This window comes from Mesocricetus auratus, unplaced genomic scaffold (assembly GCF_017639785.1).
Source record: "Mesocricetus auratus isolate SY011 unplaced genomic scaffold, BCM_Maur_2.0 Super-Scaffold_4256, whole genome shotgun sequence".
NCBI lineage: Eukaryota > Metazoa > Chordata > Mammalia > Rodentia > Cricetidae > Mesocricetus > Mesocricetus auratus.
The window spans coordinates 71,173,068-71,178,208 of record NW_024429182.1 but is presented as its reverse complement, the minus strand read 5'-3'; the positions used below and the strand labels follow the sequence as shown (position 1 = coordinate 71,178,208).

The 5,141-nt window shown below is 47.2% G+C and overlaps 1 long non-coding RNA gene across 1 annotated transcript; it reads left to right on the top strand.

The window, feature by feature from the left end:
- Positions 1 to 870: 870 nt before the first annotated feature.
- Positions 871 to 1,410, top strand: LOC121142813. Its single transcript, XR_005879921.1, has 3 exons — positions 871 to 959; positions 1,090 to 1,160; positions 1,298 to 1,410. It is a non-coding gene; the product is annotated as an uncharacterized LOC121142813 (long non-coding RNA).
- The last annotated feature ends 3,731 nt before the right edge of the window (positions 1,411 to 5,141 follow it).

The following is a 5,141-nucleotide window of genomic DNA, read 5'->3' as shown; positions in this document are numbered from 1 at the left end:
TGATGTCTACAACGCTACAGTTTGCCCTGAAAACTTTTTAAGTCATAAGGGAAACACTAAAAAAATTGAATTTCTGTAGAAAGAATGAGTTTGGTAAAGAAAAGTCAAGTTGGTTCTTCATTGTTGCCATCAAGTTCCAACCCCTCAGGAAGCTCTTGGCTGCCCATTGAATCAGGCATGACACACAGAACTGTAACTTCTCTAAAGTAACCTCTTGAGCTAGAACCTTTAGAAGTCCATTGAATTAAGGCTGGTCTGGCTGGTGCAAAGATACCAATATTTATTTGTTTCTCTTGTCCGGGTAGTAGTGATAAAATGTTTCCAATTAAAAAAATCCTTGAGGTATTTTGCAAGAAAACTATTTACATTTTTACTATGAGGATTAGATGCAAATCTGATGTAATTGTGTTAAATTGTCCAGTTTAAAATGCTTATGCTATATTGAAAAGTTTCCAGTCAACTATAATCACCTTTGTTTGGAAAGCTTATGACCTCAGAAAGTTGTTCCATTGAACTTAAGGTGACTATTTCTCAGGTGGCTTAGAATGGCAGACTCATAATGTGTTCCCATGACCAAGAAATGTCATTTTTGGTACAATTTTTTGGGAAAAAATATAAATTATTTATTCACACCAGCTATACACATTTCTACATAAACATACATGTATGAAGAGTAAGGCAGTGAGCATCCCTTACATGCATGGGGAAAACACAGAACTGATTTTTAAATGGTCTCTCAAGTAGAAAACACCCAAAACTCGTCTACAAAGTCTTACTTCCTCATGGCAAGGTAGTTCCTTGTCCCCAAAGTGCTCCTGTTCCTTCTCTGACTGTGTGTTTTGGTTGCTCTTCTAGACTCATCGTGGGAGCCCCTCTGGAGGTGGTAGCAGTCAACCAAACAGGACAGTTGTATGACTGTGCACCTGCCACTGGCATATGCCAACCCGTCGTACTGCCCCGTGAGTGACTGAGCCAGGAATGAACACTCCCAGCTCTCCTAATGTGTTCCTTTCAGTGGATCCCAGCTAAGACTAAACCCCTCAATGAATTTGTGTGGTTGAGTGTGACTACATGTGTCTGCCTTCTCAGTTCCCCTAGAGGCTGTGAACATGTCCCTGGGCCTGTCTCTGGTGGCTGCTACCAATCACTCCCAGTTGCTGGTGAGTTCTCTGGGTCACAGGAGGGGCATGAGAGGCATATCAGGGACTGGAGGAGGCTGGGCGGGGATAGGGATGGGAGTTGGGGTGAAAGAGTACGCCTGGGAAGCAATGCTCATAGAGGTGCTCTCTGTCTTCAGGCCTGCGGTCCAACTGTGCAGAGAGCTTGTGAGAAGAACATGTATGCAAAGGGTTCCTGCCTCCTTCTTGGCTCAAGTTTGCAGTTCATCCAGGCAGTCCCTGCTACCCTGCCAGGTGGGTTTGCTGGAGACAAGGTTTCTGGGGAGCACAGCTTGCATTATGTGGTCAGAGAATGAAGCCTTCTTCTCCCATCCCCTTCTGGAGGGCAGTATGTGGCTGAGCAGGAGCTTTGGTAAGCCAAAGAGGTGGGTGAGAGCTCACTTTGGCCTGGCAATGAGGACAACAACACTCAGTTGGTTATGACTGGATCAGAGGAGAGCCTGAGTGCTGGCCAAGCGGGGTGTGGAGGTCTCACAGTTGCTACAGGTGTCTAGACACTCCTTGGTTTTCCTTTGATGGCAAAAACGCGTCTGAAGGAAGAGAAACCCATGGGGGAGACAGTGTGGATGGCTTATGACCAAGCTGCCGGGGTTCTCCAAGCTCTCTCTCTAAGGGGACAAAGGACAGAACTGCAGAAAGTGTGGCGCACAGTTGTGTGAATGTCAGTGCTGCCCATGGAGGGGGGACCTGGGCGTTGTCTCATTGAGAGTCAGACTGCATAATGGCGGTATATCTAGGTTTAAGTGTTTTCATGTATTCAGGTAATAACACCTTCCTCTGGACTTTAGCTTCCTCATTGGTAAAATGGGGTTAATATTTATGTAGTTATAAAGATTAAAGGATTTAAGGTATACAAAGTGATTAGACCCCTGTCTGGCACATAACATGTGACAACCCTTATTAGTAACATTCTGTCAGATGACTGTATTTGCATTATGGGGAGGGCTCAGTTAACGTCCTCATCTGTAGCCTACCAATGAAGCTAGGGGTCACACAGGATGCTAACTGAGAGCAATGCTTTAGATTGGAGAGGCCATGATGCCACTAGCAGTGAACATTTAGTCCATGTTCACACAACAGCAATAACACCCCTAGACTAAACTGTGAGATCAGAGTATCTCTAGGGAGCAGAAAGAACAGAGAAGTAGTTTCTAGGACTTTAGGTGTTGGGGAGATTGTGTCCAGCCTGAGGAGGGATGTCTCCTCACATTGTCCCTGGAAGTCACAGATTGGATGCCCGAAGGTAAAGAACATAGGTACATGCATAAACTAGGTACAAGAGAAGCAGGTTTGGCAGAGGTAGAAAGAACTAGGGTTCACTGTCTACCATCTGAGGACCAGTGCTCTATTAGACCTCTGGGCTGTGGGCAGGATTATTTCTTTTTTACTGTTGAGAAAACCATGATCAGAGTGGCCCCATGGATAAAAAGAGGCCACAGAGCTCAGCCAACCTTTCTGTGAGATACTCACCTCTATTCAGAAACTTGCTGTTGGAAGCCTGGTGGACAAAATAAAAAGAGAAACAGGAGACCTTTGATAGACCTTGTAGTAGACATGGCTTGATAGAAAATAAGGATAGAAAACATGGACAAAATACAGGATGGCAACTACTCAGGTGTGCGCAGGGCAATGAGGGTAGCAGTCGTGCCTTCTGCATTAGGTGTTGCAACAATAAAAATCAATTGGTATGTGCATAAGGCGATGAACACAGGGTCTGTCTTCCACTTTGTGACGGTTAGCTGTGGTCACCATCGTCCCTTGCACCAGACATCTCTAGGTCTGCAGAACACAGGATACTTGAGGCTTAGCCTGCTGTACAGAAGGCTAGACTTTGTGGTCACCGCAGAAGTAGAAAGGGAAGTGGTGATTTTCCACTTCTTCCAGCACCTGCCATGGTCCCACCACAACTCTGGTTCAGGTCTTGAGACCAGTAAGGGGTATCGGCGTGAAGAAATGAAGTAGTGTCTGACCACCAGATGAGTTTCACACAAGTGGCCAGCCCCGAATAGCTTGGGCCATCTTTTATTTATACTTCAAAAACAAGCATGTTTTTCCATACTAACAAACATGTTTTCCCCACCCTCTAATGTTAACTTCCAGCAAAAGCAAATGACAACTATGTTTTTCACAACTTTTACATCACAACATCCTTTAAACCAAAAGCAATGCTTATCATTTTGCTAGCTTGGTCAAATATTGAGTCAGGAACATCCTGTCTTTACAAAACTAAAAGGTGATAAGCATAGGCACAAGTTTTCAAGAACAACAATATTGCTCAAAACTTAACAAAGCATATTTACAGAAATTGGGGGTCAGCTGCCTCCGATCCTGTCAGCACTGAATCAGAACATCTCCCAGGGTCTGGAGTGACAGCTGGCATCCCCAGATTAGAAACCCGAGAAGCATCAGCTCCCATCGAATTTTAGGGAAAAATATTTGAGAAAAAAATAGATTTTCAGGAAAGATTCCCATCTGTCCCATGCATGACTGATGAAGTGGCACTAAAAGCCACCAAGAGCATCGTCAATATTATGAGAGAGAAGAGCGGGTGCTGACTGCGCTGTCCCAGCAGTGTTCTGTGCTCCCGGTAGTGCACTGGTCCTTGCCGAGCGAGACTGAACACAGTGCCCCCCACCCACCCCCTGAAGTCCCAGCCTCATCTGCAGAACGGTTGGACAAGCACTTATAAACTGTTCTGAAACTAGGCCCCATGGTTCCCAACAAGCACCTTGAAGCCCTGGTGAGTGGAGCAGATGAAGTGGGGGAGGAGAGTGGAGAGAGGAAAAAGCCCTTTTATTTTAATGGTGTGTGGGAGGCAATTTGTAGGTCTGCTGTGTTGGTGTGAGGTTATGCTGGTTATGCTGGTCAGCTCACTCTCCACCTGTGGGTAACAGGATGTGGGTGCTGGGGGAGGCAGCTGAGGTCCTGCACATAGCCCACAACCCCAGCGTGAGTGTGGGGGCAGTCTGAAGGGCCCTATTTGTCTGCATGCATGTGGTATGTCTTTCCTCTTATGGTGTGACCTCCGTGAAGCCAGAGGTGGTCTCTTTTTGAAAGTTAGGCCTATGCGGCCAGATTTTGCCGGAAACAGATTCTGAAGTGAGATAATGTTCTTGAGAGCAATGCTGGTGAGCAAGAGGAAGGTGATCTGGCCAGAAGGCAAGTGCTGGCGAGTGCATCCCTGGCGAGGGAAGCATTCTCTCTGGGAAGGAGTGAGAGGCTCCCAAGGCTGAGGAAGCAACCAGACTTCACCATCCGAGAAAGTGAGAAAGCAGAAACGTCCACGATCCCCCGGGAACCCTCCCTAGGGCTATGCAAGCTTAGAAAACTGCTAGAGAGGAAAGCCGAATTTCTGGGAGAGACGTGTTGGCTCTGTTGAGCTGCCTGAAGCTGTGTAGAGAGCTCCAGGAATGCAGCTTTCCCATGCTGTCACCGGTGCTGGTGACAGAAGTGGCCTTTGAGTCACAGTTGCCACTGCTCCTGTCAGTCACCCCTCACCATACTCCTGTCATTAACCCTAAATTGGACTTGGATGCAACTGTTACTTTGGTCTGTTTGGGGTTCACTTTCTGGGGTGATTCTGTGTACTCCATTAGGAAGTCTGTCACAGCAAGGTGACCCGTGAGGCAGTTCCTTATCGATGCTTCCCTGCCCTGGGAGCCTGGACAATAGTTGGCCCCATATGTAGGTTGTAGCCCTAAGCAGCACACCTTCCGTCCAGGGGGATTCTTGGGAAGCGGAGAGAGATTGCTGGCCAGCTGCATGTAGTCAGAAGTGAGTGCCTCAGCACAGGAATAGGCTGGACCAGGGTGGCACACCCATTACTCACTGCAGGTGTGCTCTGCAAGCCTAGAGAAGGCACGTGTTTAATGAGAATTTGACTGCAGAGCCTACTTTCTGGCCTCTTTGGGGGTGAGTGAGGACAGCACCCTGGTTTCTGTTTCAGGAAGAAGAGGCAAGGGC